Raw genomic sequence first — 14,921 nt, 5'->3', positions numbered from 1 at the left:
AATTAGTAAACATGTGGGGCTAATGCCAAAATATTACAGATTCAAATCCATGATTTTACCTTCCTTTTTAGCTAAGCTTTATCTCGCTTTCATGACCATGAAGACTGTAAGAGACATCTCAATTTTGAAAGTTTTCAGAAATATGATGATTAAAACAAAATAATACATTTTTGCATTAAAAATTCAAGGCTTGTTAGTACAAAACTCAAAATTTTTCCCTATGATACATTAATAAGATTGTGTTTGACTTTGTTGTTATGATGGTAGTGAACTTCTTTGAAAAGTGTCTCAAGCTGATGAGTAAATTCTCTGTTTCTGCTTTCAAGAATAATACCTTATGCCAGCATCCTTTCTGATCATTGCAAACCCCAATCTATAGCAGAGGATGTGGGAATCAGTAGGAAGAAAAACATGTCAGGAGAAATGGTATCTAACAAGTGAACCACCCAAACTATCTCCTTCATATTTCCAGATAATTTCAAGAATAGCAGAGTCCAGTTCACCCATCTATGCGCTTGCAACTCAAAGCAGAGAACCCACTCAATGAAGATATCATAGAGATTATTAATAGTAATAACTGAAAATATTTCTGGTATGCTTCATAGTCAAAGTAATATGAAAACATCTTCTCAGCACTGCCAATAAACCAACATGTATGTGCTGTTTGCAATAATGACAAAACAAAGGTGGAGTTGAAATAGCCAAGGTTATATTTCATAGGAGTGATGAAGACTGTGGATGTTCATAGCAGTTGATCCCATATTCATATTTCATATTATGAAGGAGTCTAAAATTATTGGCAAATGGGGTAAGAAGTGATAGCTTTTCCTGAGTCAAAAATTAACAAAGTAGTTTAATTCAGCAAGGTCTGTATTTTTGATCTGTTAAATTAGGAGAAAAAAAAAAACCAAAAACTCGCTACTAAGAAAAAGCTGCTGTTTTATGAAAGAATTTTTATGGCCAGGACACATCTCCGCTCTGATTTATTGTAGATTGCATCTAATTGTGCAGAAGTTTCTGTTGAATACACTAACTTTCACTTCCTGCAATAAAACACAGAATGTTGTTCATATGCACTCCTGGGAGAGAGCTGGGACACCGCTCCTTTCTGCTATTCTGCTTGCACCAAACCCAGAGAACATTGTCAGAATGGAATTCAAACTGTCCCTCTTTATCTACCTACTTACCTATTTTTGCCATGTCAGTGGACTGAATTTGTGTAGATAATACCCCTAAGGTCTTTTGAGTGACTTGAATAGCAGTCTGGAAGCAAATATTCTTAACAGGCCATTATAGCCCATATGCACCTTTTTTTGCACTTCTTTGGAGGAGAGTCCATGGCTTGGCAATGGTGGACCTTAATCCTTATCAGCTACCTTACATTATTGACATGTTGTATGAGCAAAAAGGAAGTCATGAAATCTAAATTTCCAAAGCATCAATACTCTGATCCTTATTCCTTACTGGAAAATAGTTTATTAACTTTTTCATCTTTTGTTGTAGCATGAATTTAAGAAATATAAATTCTTACTTCTTCTGACTTATAAAAAGACAACTGTCCTGAAGAGTATTCAACTGGAGGGCTTTCTTAGAGATCAGTGTTACATAAGGAAATTCAAAATTTCACAAGAGATAACTGTGAGTGGTATGCAGAGGCAGAAGGTAACTTGGCATGAAGTGAAGGAGCAAAAAGAAGGCCGACAATGAAGGGAAGGAATTGGGATGTTCTACAAATTCAGAGAGTATTTGGAAAATCTTGAGAGCCTCTATGTGCCACTTAGACACTCAGAACATCTGTTTATTCCACTATAATATCTGCATTTCTCCTCATGCTAATACAGCTTCCTTTTATGTCAGTGGACCTCTAAATATTGACATAAAAATATATAAAAATATCTATAATTCAAAGATAAATGATAGCATTTGTTTTCAATTTGCTTGGGATAACATCATAAATATTGCTTATAGCACTATTTTTCTGAAAGTTGTCCCATCAGCTTCTGCCTAGGCTTACTGTAGCTTTTTCAACCTCTCCTTGAAATCTCATTTTAAAAAATTCTTATATTAATGATCTATTAATAGGTTATAGTTTAAAATGTCATCATTATTAAAAAGAAAGATGAAGCCTAAACCATTGTTTTGAAAAATGTTTCATTTATTGGATTCCATGTGGCTATTTAAGTTAGAACTCATATAGTCACAGAGTAAATTGCAAGTATATTAGTCTGTTTTATCATTTTCATGAAAACCATACCAAAATTTCTAAATTAAACTTTCTCTGGGATTTCTGACTTCTGATGCTAAAGCTGCTTTTAAAAATGTTTCTTCAAAGATTTACAATATACTAAATATATGAGATATTTGAGTGATATATTGCCACTGTGCCTCCATCATTTTGCTTAAGGACTTGGAAACTAGATGCAGACTCTTCAGTACATTCAGGAAACTGCTCAGTGTGCAGAGGTTTGAGTCACATGATTCCCATTAGTTTTAATGGGAGTTACGTGGAAAAATCTGTGTGCTGAAATTCATGGGAAGTTAATGCCAATAGAATTTACTCTTCCTGCCTTTGCTCTCTGAATTTTTGTGTCTGGCTACCTACACCTCTGTGAAGATCGTGGAGGAAGGAGAGGATGGAGCAGTATAAAGTGATTAAACTGAAAGCATTCAGAGTTTAAGTGGTCTGTGGTGTGTGTTCCAAGGTTTGAAATAAGTAATCAGTATCAAATGGGACCAAATCTAGTTTTGATATGATAGCCTCCTAAAAATCTCCTGTGAAAGCATAACTGTATTTATCATGGTGTTGTACACATACATATTTTTAATTGTCTAAAAATACATATTTGTGTTGAAGTCAGACATTTCAATGAAGCATATCAAATGGATTATTATTATTATTATTATTATTATTATTATTATTATTATTATTATTATTATTATTATTATTATGTTAATAATATCAGCAAAAAATACTCGGAGGATGTGCTTAGAGTTTAGCTTAAATTGTAGTCAAAATGTAGTTGCAGGATTTCTGAGAATTTCAAACTTAAATGAATTTAATCTGAATCCATTTGACATGCCTAAGAAAGGGAGGGAAGAAAAAAAAAGATAAATGCTTAAGAGCATAATTAGGAAATATTAAAAAGTTAGGATATATGGAAAGAAATAGTTAAGTTCTTAGCTTTGGATTCAGTTCCTGCCACCATTACATCTACAGAAATCAGTGGAACTAAACATGGTTGTGAATAAAAGAGGCATCTAGTAAAAAAAAAAAAATCAAAATAATTTCTTAATCTTACTCAGGTCTCAACCTATTGACTCAATAGTGAACACTGAATATGCTTTGAGAGTAGTTCTGCCAAATATACCATCCAAGTGCAGTTTTTTTGGCAGGATTTTATGCAGCTTGTCTTTATTAGATAGGCAGCTATTTGAGTTGATTAGCTACAAACATTTCATGAAAAAGAAATAATTGCTCATTCACTATAAATACATGTAGTTTTCTTCACCACTTGCTGACTCAGCTTCATTTGTGGTCTGAGGGATGAAGTCATATGGGTTTTTCATATTCTTGTTTTAATTTACAACATTGGGAGGAGTAAGAGCAACAATCTGTTGTAGCTTGCCCTTGCTCTGTTGCCCTGCTCCTGAGAACAGAGGCTAGAGAATCCCTTTGCTGTTTAGTCACCAGCAGACTCTCCTTTGGAGAGTTAGGAGAGGAGGAGACAGCAGTGATACCTGATACACCAAATACACACAGCTGGCAAATAACTTAGTGACTGCTGCCAAATCACATGAGTAAACCTGCACCCAAAACAAGACTTAGCAGAGATTGGGGAGTGGGCTGGCTTCTTGACTCTCTCCCCCTGAGCAACCCATGAAAACTGAGCTCATCAATGCCTTTTCCTGATTTCTTAATTCAGCAGAACTGAATGTGAACTTGTGGAGATCTCTTTGAGTGCTGGGCATCTCCGAGAAGCAAAAATTACAACTGACGTAACTTTTTACTGGTGCAGTTAAAAGATCATGGTCCTGAATTTCATACTAACATTGGGACTATAACTGTTTTACTGGTTTCTTTTTCAGCTTACTAATATTCCCAGGTAGTGTTCTGATCTGGAATATAGTTAGAACATGGTCATGGCCTAGAAGTAATGAGAAGGAAATAGAAAATAACTTGGCCTTCAGCACGTAGCTAATGAGTCCATCCTTCCAAAAATGTTTCTCTTTACAGGGGGAAATTTGGTTTTATTATTGCCCCTGTTGCTTCTTCAGGATGCATTGGAAAGGCTCCTATTTCAACTCTGGCTGGCCTCTGTGTTATTTAAAAGTAATATTTACAGATCTTTTTCTCCTCTGAATATCACCTGAGTGTGAAAAGCTTGAAACCCGCATTGTTTTCCTGAGATCCTATCTGATTTTTGACACAAAAGCTTGGAGTAACACTACTTCATATGAAAGGTTATTGAAAACAAGTGACAGAGACCTGGAGAGACAAGAAGTATGAACCTGGAGAAAATACCAGTTACATAGATTTAGAGAGATGGGCACTGTCACAGTACCAACCACAGTGAAAGAAATAATGCAATTCACATTTGAAGAAACAACATACTCAGAAATACAATTACACATGTAATAGATTGCATCAGACATATAGGAGAAAACCAAACTTATCAAAATCTAAAGCCATCTAATGCCATGTGAAAAATGTGGTTTGGTATGAAGTTTGTCCTTATTATGTCCCAAAAACCCACAGCTACTTAGAAAAATCTATCTTCATTTCTGTATTTTCAGAGAATTCCTTTCAGATAAATATTCAATAGAACAGACTTTACTGTAATTAACAGATTAAAATGTGCAGAATTTGTTGAAGATTTCACAGAATAAGATCAAATAATAACAAATATCAATGCATATCATCCATACACTTCAGGATCTGTTGGAGGAAAGGAATACATAGGGAACATATATGTATATGTTATGTATAACAGTACATAACATGTATTCATATATAGAAATACATTCACTCTCAGGAGAATGCTTGGAAGATAATAGAAGTAACCCTTAACAAAAGTAGTATTTTGCAAGTAGTAGGAGCTCTGAGAATGTGTATATATACATTTCATAGTAAAGTTTTGGAAGATGGTGCATAACTTGTAGTAAACAGAAGCAACCTAAATAGAAAGAAAAAATTCAAAGATACAAGCAGCTGAGTGCCAGCAAAAAAAAAAATCAGATTACAAAAATTAAAAAGAGGAGATTACAAGAGAGAATGGGATTTAATCTTTGACCTGAAGAAACATGGTTAGATTTTTAACAGACCATTTTTTATAAGTTACTTCAATCAGCTCTTCTAAAGTGAGGACATCTTAGCAGAAAGTTTATTTGCCAGTCATTCCTTTCACTTTCACTGTCAAGTGTAAACTGCTGCATCCCTCCTCTCCAGTGACACACAGCAACAACTGGTGAACGTTACAGCACAGGCAGTCAGATACCATAACTGGGATTGTTAAAATGGAAAAACTTAGCTTATATGGCAGTTGATATGCTATCCAGCTACTGCACAAGCAAGTCATTAGCACTGTGTTTTAACAAAATGAGATTGTAATTAGGTGCCTTTGATTCTAAAGCAGAATGAGTTGCACATTTCTGGCTGCTTTTCCCAAAGCATGACATCAGAGTAATCAGCCATAGACTGTCATTCTTTGCTCACCCCACATTTTTCCTCCATTAGTAACTCACAACTACTCCCTGAGCAAGATGAGATTCTCAGTCATCAGTGAGCAATAAATATCCCTGCCAGGCTTGATAAGATTTCTCAGACACATATAGTACTTTTTGGTTTATTCCTGTTTTTCAATTTCACAAGCTGTCTCTGTGTCGAAGTCAGGTCTGGATCACTGCTGAAATGTGGTTGCTTTGCCTCAGTAGGAATTAGCAGTGTTTCTTTGTAGTAGCTGTCTTGAATGGAATAGTAGCATCACAATAGCTTGCTTTCTGTCCATAATGTGGGCAGACTGTCCAGAGCATCACAGCAGCCCCAATTCCCTCCTGTTGCAGTGACTGCATGGGTCACGAGCTGTAGACAAATAGGGAAACCCTCTTTCCTACACTGGGCTGTGGGCACTGAAACCTTACAGTCCTGAACTTTAGTTTAGTTACCTGTACTCCTCTTGGGATCTGATCTCAATGGGTCTTGTTGGCCCATTGACTTCACCAAGAACTCTGTGCATTGAATAATTATGGAATTGGGTCCAGAATCTGGAACTAGACATCTCAAAATGGAGATTTATTACTACATTCACCAGCTATTCCCCAAAATATGTGGCATTACCAGAGGACGTCACAAATGATGTGTGAAATGAGACACCTTTGCAGATTGGCAGTGCACAAAGAGGATGAAGAAAATGACATGTAATTATTACAGTGCTATTAGCTGTGATATTCAACTTACACAAAGACAGAAAAGTCCAATAAATCCAAAAGCTTTAGATTTGCTTTAAAAAGAATAAACTTCTTGGAAATTTCTTTCTAATGAATTTCACCAGAACTTTCTTTCAGAAGAAAGAAGGGTCCAAAGGAAGAAAGGGAGACATTTTAAATTACTTGACTCATTTTAAAGTTTACTCACTCCTTTTCCTTTACTTGGAAAAATGAAAACACCTTTCAGGCACATTAACATTAAATACTGGGGGGTGAGAAGGAGGAAGACTACGACAATACTAAAGTTTTGGGAGGATTCTGTATATACCTCTATCTGCCAACATAATAGATGCAGTGTTGTTGCTTTTACAGGAAGAAATGAAAACAAGGTATGTCTGACAAAAGGTGGATTAAGAATTAGTTAAGAATATTTATTTAATTTTATGAATTTTGGTTTTGTGGCAAATTATAAAGCCTAATCTGAGAGACAAACTGTTGGCAAAACATCTTAAATACAGCTGAGGAAAGTGCATGCACCAGTGTCTGGCATCAGTCTTGTAAGCTTCTCAGAGGTGGTTCCAATAAATTCAGAAAGCCCTTACACATTTTGAGATAGATATGTCAGGCAAGTCAGAATCCTTCCAGTTCCAAAAGATGAACAGTATTATTTATATATGAAATGTTTTGAAATGAAGTTACATGTGCAGAGAAAATTGAAGAATATTATCCGGAGTGTTTTGTCTGCTATGTGGCAAACAGATTTTTGTCACCTGTCCATTGGATGCTTTTCTTCTTTTTGTTTAATCGACAAATGCATAATAAAAGTTTGTAAATGCTGCAAGATAATTTTATTAAGAAAATAAAAGGTCTGCTACATAGCATCAATATACACAATTTCAATCAAGAGCTGGCTAGCAGATCATCAAAGGATACATTAAAAAGAAAATTAATATTGAATTGCTTCTAATTGTATCCAGCAGGCCCCTTTACTAGGCCCAGTGCTATTCAGTATTCCCAGCAGTGACCCAGAGGTGCAAATACAGATTACCATGCTAAGGATATGAGGACGACAGAAAGATTCCTCAGTGAGTACATCATTATGAAACCAAGGAAGAGGAGATCTCTTTATCAGCTAGATCCATTGCAAGAAATAAGCACCTTAGGAGACATGAATGCATAGTTAAACATAATACAAATGGATTTCACCCCCCAAAAATGGGGTACAGTGGGTACAGTGAAAGGGAGTGCCTCGACTCTACAAGGATTTAGGGGCCATGGTGGATCAGCAACCCAACATGAGCTCCCACCATGAAGCTGCATGAACAGAGAATGTAATCCTTGAATCCTGACACAATTGTTGGAATAATTCCCACGGATCTGTTGTCCATATTTTAATGAGAATGGTGGGAAAAAAATGGAGACTTCACAAAATTGCATTTAAAATTAATTTGAGAGCAGAAGAAAATTATTTGCTGTGAAAGCATAAACTCAATGTCTTTGATTATTAAAAAGGAGGGCTGAGTATGACTTGATTAAAGTTTATAGATCGTGGCAGAAAAGCCTCACATGCAGATTCTTTATCCTGAAGGAGAATGTAACAACCACCCAACCAACTTCCACCATTGCCCCAAATAAATAATTAAATAAATAAATAAATAAATACATACATACATACATACATACATACATACATACATACATACACACACAACACTGAAAGATCAGAAAAAATTAGTTTTTTACTAATGAAAATATGTATGAAATATATTTCCCAAAAATGAGGAGTCATGCCTACTGGCATATCTTCAAATCATGATACAAGTTAAAATTTCATCATAAATTACCTCTTCCTTAGTTAAATGATAATTTTATTTGACTTGATACCAAATGAATGAAATGGATAAAATTTAAAGGTCTTAAACATGCCCACAAACTAGCTGAGTTTGGATTTCAGAAATCCAAAACAGAATAGAAGTAGTAAGAAACAAAATAGAAATAAATTAGGATGATCTATTCAAAAGTACACTGTCTGAAGATCTGTAGCCTGACTTGAGACTTTTGTTATAATTCTAAGTGAGGATCTCTGACTCTAAACCATATGCTCTACTGTGGTATGTGTTGCACAACTATGGAAAATGTCTTAATGTAGGTATTTTTCATTCACATAAAATTGTCTGTAAGAATTTATATCCCAGCTGGTATGATGTTATACAGAAACAATATCATGTGTTGTTCTGTAAGTTGTGCATATGTTTAGTTTCTGAGGCCAAAAATCAGGATGTGGTTTGAAGAAAAGTGGGAGGAGTCAAGTAGTAAAAGTGTTATACCATATGACAGCCTCAACAAAAAAAAAAAAAAAAAAAGAGCATATCAGCAGGGAAAATGTATAGCAGAAGCAGAGACTGCCTTTACTGCAATAACCAGTGATCTGCTGTGCACATGTGCACATTCTCATACCACTGGAGTTTTAAAAGTATAGCATTGCAACCTGTTGTTTGCATAGTTGGAACATCTGTAGCAATACAACAAAAATCACTTTTTTGGGATGCAGTCTGCTACTTTTTGCCAGCATTAATAATTCTGAATTTCAGTATATTAGATAGATACCAAATTATTAAGACTTTTTATTTATTAGATATTAGATATTTATTACTGTTATTGGTTTTGTTATTGTTATTATTATTTATCATATGGCTTTCATGTCCGAGACAGGAGATAGGGTGGTCATGTCCCACTGTAGAGAAGTACACTTGTAGGCTTGCTGCTGATCCAGTGAGGCTTCTGACTAATTTCCTGCTAGAAGGTAATGGTCTGCAAGTCAACTTAGTGGTTTTTAAGGGTATCAGAATGATAGCACTCATGATTTGGAAAGTGCCCAACATGTAAATGATTTAACATGCCTCGTCCTCAGGTGAGTCACACATCTCCTTAAATCCAAAAATGTTTTACTGACAGACCTAATATAACCAACTGGAAACTTTTTTTGATCCTTAAATTAACATACTAGGTCTTCTTGTGTATTTGACTTGGGTCAGAGGTTCAGAGTGCAGTGAAAGTAAACAGCTTCCATCTCAGTAGCACATATAATGCATTAATTTTTTTAAAAAATAAAAATATCTTCAAAAGCAGTTTATATACATCTATTCTTGATACATAAATCTGTTGAACTAGTAGCAAAAATAGGCTTTTTGAGGAAATCACAGGATTTGTAGCTCCCTGACTGTTTTCTCTATTCATTTTTTGAAGTGTGTTGAAATTTTCAGGTTCCATATGTACATATATAGTTACCTAATTTTCTCTATTAGGTTCAAACAGATTTTTAGTAATGATTTTTTTAATTATATGGTTTTTGACTGTATGATTAATGAAAGTAAATAATCACCAGATGGAATGAAATTCTGCTTCTTGAACTTATGCAAGTAATGCAGTTAAAGTAGCTTGAAATAACGACATGCACAAATTAGTCATTTCCACAATTAAAACATAAGCCCTAAAGATGCTCTTATTTATTTAAATCACTCTGGATTTAATTTAAGACAGATAACAAATTGTTATCAAAGGTTAATCTCTTTTTGAGTCCTTAATTCACCAACAATTATAACATATCCATTTTTATCATACAGTAATTATGGTTTCTTCTGTTATAGTAGAGCCTGATACATTTGGTGGCATCTTGTGAGCATGTCAGTGATAAATAAGAAGCATTTCATACACCTGTGCTTCAGCTCCCAGCTGGCACTTACCACTGAAAAATTGCAGGTAACAGACAGTGTTGTCCCTTCACTGATTAGCTAAGGAGAAAAATGTTGCATTCTTGCTTTTGATATTATGATAAAACATCTTAATTCTATATCTGCTTTGTTAATTACCTTTCCTACCATAAATGCTGAAAGTTTCAGACAGGAGTCAAATTGTGAGGCTTCTTATGTCTCTAGCCTTATAAACTTGGGCCCTTGCTCCAGGCCAGAACACATTTCAAGACTGACTGCAAGAGCACGGAGCTACACTCAGGGTCAAGATATGGGATATGCCAGAGGACAAATCTGCACAGTCCCATTGCATAGCTCTATGGTGACAACAACCACACTAGAGCAGAGCTAAAGGCTGGCAACATGGGGCAGGGGTCAGGAGACACCACCCTAGGCACACTCCTTGCCCGTTGTCAGAATAAACGTGATTAGTACTGCCAGAATTAACTGTGGAGATGCCATTTGCTTGTTCTCTTTTATATTTGCATAGATTTTCTAAAGATTCCTGTAGAAATTCTACTGATTTCCTGTTAATTTCCTTTTCTGTGTCATAAAATATGTACAGCCATATAACAGCAGTTCTGTCTCTGTCACCAAAATTCTCTACAGGAGATTCACAAGTCTTTTTTTTTTTTTAATCTTGTTCTGTCAAGAAATAGTAATGAAATCAGCCTGCTTATCTAATGGGAAAGCCATGGTATTTAAGATGTTAGCCAGACAAAATGTTGCTGAAAGTTTAGTAGCTGAAATACTAAGATATGGGCCATACTAATTTCAAGTTTTTGTGATGATGACAGAATTCTGATGATGATGGGATCTCCTAAAGAAGCCTCTTTTATTCCCAGCAAACCTCATTTCTATCAGTCTCCAGAGACCTGTATGTTCCAGAGAGGATACCAAAAATCAGTCCATTAAACAGTTTAAAAAATAAAACAACAACAACAAAAAAGTGAAACAAAAAAATACCCCACTTAAACATTGCCTGTGCTGCCCTAGAGACCCATCTCCTCCAGGATGTGTAGTCTAAACTTTTATTTTAAAAACATGAGGTCCAGCAGGCAATTTTAAATACCCTATGAAACTCTTCCCTCTTTCATTGTGAAACTTCTGGAGACTGTACAACACTGCAAAAACGGCATTATCATCTTCTATTTGCAGACAGGGCAACTAAGATTAAATGCCCAACACACTTCTAAAGTAGCAGCAAAGAACCGGCCCTGGATTTTTCTTTCAAGCTACCCTAACACTCTTGCCAAACAAATCTTTTTTTCCCCTGCCTGAAGATTTTCTTCACTGTGAAATGCCTTTTTTTTTTTGTTTCCTATTATATTTTTAAGAAAATTAGACAATTTCTCCAGGTTTTTGTTGTACGTTATCTTTATTATTTCAGAGATCTTCTCACAGTTTGGAAAAATAATAACTTTACAGGCTGCATTTATTAATTTCTGTTGAATAACCTTGATGTCTTAGTGCTTCCTTTATGAATGGAAAAAAAAGTCATTACTTGTGCTTCCTCTTAACATCTACATTCACACACCTAGTACAGAAAGTCTTGCTGATGTGTCTGGAAATTGTCCTAATTGTCACTAAATTCGAGGGTTTGATTCAGAAAAGCCTGTCTCAAACAGGAAAGGAAAAAAAAAAAGGCAGGGCAGCATTAAAACACATAGTTAAACATTTACCTAAATTTGTAACCAAAAATATATATCAATACTGAGGTGGAAGGCTGATTAAACAGTAAAATTCATTGCATGAATCAATAATTTTCCTTTAAAAATAGCTTAAAGTCCTAATCAATTAAAATATCATTTCCTTCAGTTTAAAACAAACTTGAGAAGGGTCAAAGATTTGTCCTGCAAGTTCTGACAGTCAATTTAAGTCATTCATGCAAGCAATGATAGAAACATCCCATCTTTCATGTTCCTCTGGTAGGACAAAAATCATATAATACAATGAAATAGAATTTAAGCAAATTTAAAACAATAAGATTTTTCTGCCCCAGACAACGTCCCGTTCCTTTTAGAGCTTTGGGAAGCCTTAATGGTTCATAGCAGTGGCCAACAAAGAGTGACCTCTGGGCAGCCAGTTCTGGGATTTTGACTTGTAAATAATTTTTTCTCTTCCAGCTTGACAATGAAGGCTACAGTTTGCTCTGGCACCACTCGTGGGGCTTTGTCTGATGACACAGATGTAGAAGCTTTGAGAAAAATGGAAATGTTAGTTGCCAGAAGCAAAACCGTGAGCAAATCCTGGTAGCGAGGTCTCTCCTCCCATTGCAGGTCAGTGTCTCCTTTCTGTCCCTTGCCCAGTGGTGGGGGCTGTTCCAGGGCTGCTGTTCTGGGCTGTGCTGCATCTCGAGCTGGCACTGTGACTTACAAGGTTTGTTCACATGATTACAGGCAGGAGAGGCTTTAAAGTACGCAGCCTGTTAAATTCCAGTAAATGTGCTACTGCATATTTTAGAAGGAGCTCCTTACCACGTGGTTAACAATTAGTGCGTCCATTTCAGCACTAAAAAGATACCTAAGAAAAGAAAATGTGTGTGTAAGTACAAAAAAGTATCAGAATAGAGCACTTAGACTGAATAATTAATACCATTTCATGTTTTGCAACCATATATTTTAGTCATCAAAGATGACTAAGGCTACAAATTCATGTTTATTGACAAGGATACATTTCTTAAGTCACCATTTAAAATGGATTTTTATGGCTGGTCTTAATAACCAAGAGGCAAAACTATGTTGCACTACATGAACATACTGCAATACAAGATAAATGGCCAAAAATTATTCTCTAACTCACCAGGCAAATGGCAGTAGAACAGTTATTGAGTAAAAACAAAGAAAGAATTGTCCTATTCTCCCTGTATCTATCATTTTAAATATGAGTAAAATCACCAGTTAGTCTAAAAAAAAAGTTAACAAATTTACCAGGCTTGCAACACACTGCAAGTTTGCATAATGAGTTTACATAACTAATCATCATCATAGGTCTGCTTCATAATGCTGATTTCAGCAAAAGTACTACCAGGAAACATGTTTTATACCAAAACATTACATTTTCTCACCTCATTTTTACCAGTGAGTACACTCCCTTCTTCTTTACATGGTTCTGCTTCCCTTCACATTTTTTCATGTTCTTACATAATTATCAGACTAGTAAAAAATATTTTAATCCAAATAATCCAGTTTCCTTTTAAGAACTTTTCCAGTAGTGTCCTTAATAGTTTAAGCAGAAATATAGTCAAAAACATTTTGCTCTCCTGAGGCACATAATAGTTACACATGAAAAATAGCTTCCTATAGCTTCCTATTCTACCACAGTTGCACCATGAGGTTTACGTAACATTTAAAAAAAAAAGTTGTTTCATGATCCTGCAGTATCTTGTGTTCCTGCATTGGCATGGGTTTATGTTTTGTATAAGTACAGCCTGGCTATGCTTTCTAGCATTACAGTGCCGGCTACTGAAGGAAGCAGTTTCAGTCTGTTCTAGCTTAATGTCACAGCCCAGATGGAGGTTACTGCTCCTTCAGAGCTGCCACTGAAGCTGCTTGTGGGGCCACTCCTCACTCAACTCAGCCACGGTGTACCCAACAAATTAAAGTATGTGACTCGTCAAAGATGGTAGGGATTGCTCCGGGATTGTAAATTCTGGTACCAAATAAAGCGATCAGAAGCTTAGGGCAAGATGAAAATTGTATTTAGAGATAACAAAGATACAGTTTGAAGAAAACGTATTATCAACAACCAAGTTAAACCTAGTTGCATTTTGCTGTCATAGAACGTTTTCACCAATAGATGATTTTATATTTGAAAAGTGGCTAATATCACTAAGGTAATTCCCAGCTACTAGTAGGAACTTTACACGGTGACTTAATACAGTATAAAGTGACTTAAGATCCAAATATGCCTCAGGATGATTTCAAGAGTGACTATTTGAAAAGAATACCCCAAAGAAATCCACTAAAAAGTCCATTCTTTAAACATTCCCCAAAGAATTTCCATCACAAAACACGGGAAATGTTAAGCAATAATAACTAAACTTCTGTAAAACAAAAAAGAAACTCCTATTTTATGGTTTTCTTACCTAAGCTGGATAGACTACAATTCATAATTGAAAGATTTATTCAGAATAAAATATGTAAAACTTTTAAATTAAAATACCTTACAGGCCTCAATTCTCTCCTTCTTTTGTTTTCATCACTCACTGGAAAAATACTCCATATTTTTCAGTTTATTCCCTAATGTACTGACCAGGAAGAAATAAGTCTATAGTGAATCTCTTTTTTTTCTTTTTTCTTTTTTTTTTTTTTTTTGTGCTTTGTTGGTTGGTTGGGTTTAGTTTTCTTTTGTGGGGAGTTTTTGTTATTGGTTGGGGTTTTTGGTTTGGTTTGGATTTTTTGTTTGTTTTCCCTTAAGCTGTGCTGCATATTGCTGCCTATTTGGACCAGGCAGCTTTTATTTAGTACTCTCTATACCTTATTCACATCTGTCAACAAAAAAAGCACATCGCAGTCACACACGAAGGCACAAGTCACAAAACTCAAAGAAAAAGTAAAAGAAATGATATTTATATGTCATTTTGATAGTCAAGGGAGAGGAAGTGTCCCAGTCCCTCTTTCTAAAAATAATGCTTCATACAGGTGTCATCTCTGTATTTTACTGGAGTTATCAAAAGAAAAAAAGTTGTCATTTATGGAAGTTGCTTCCTGCTATTGAAATAAAATGATGTGCTTTAAATCACAGTCA

At 35.3% G+C, this 14,921-nt stretch overlaps 1 long non-coding RNA gene across 1 annotated transcript in view; it reads right to left on the bottom strand.

Moving 5' to 3' along the window:
- Window positions 1-11,531: 11,531 nt before the first annotated feature.
- Window positions 11,532-14,921, bottom strand: part of LOC115948534 — a 17,305-nt gene continuing 13,915 nt past the window's right edge. The window contains exon 4 of the long non-coding RNA XR_004082352.1: window positions 11,532-12,695. This is a non-coding gene — a long non-coding RNA (uncharacterized LOC115948534). The remainder of the gene's footprint in view (window positions 12,696-14,921) is intronic.

Source organism: Geospiza fortis, unplaced genomic scaffold, assembly GCF_000277835.1.
Source record: "Geospiza fortis unplaced genomic scaffold, GeoFor_1.0 scaffold25, whole genome shotgun sequence".
In the NCBI taxonomy this organism is placed as follows: Eukaryota; Metazoa; Chordata; class Aves; order Passeriformes; family Thraupidae; genus Geospiza; species Geospiza fortis.
Note: the sequence above shows the minus strand (reverse complement) of the source record. Positions and strands in the feature narration are given on the sequence as shown.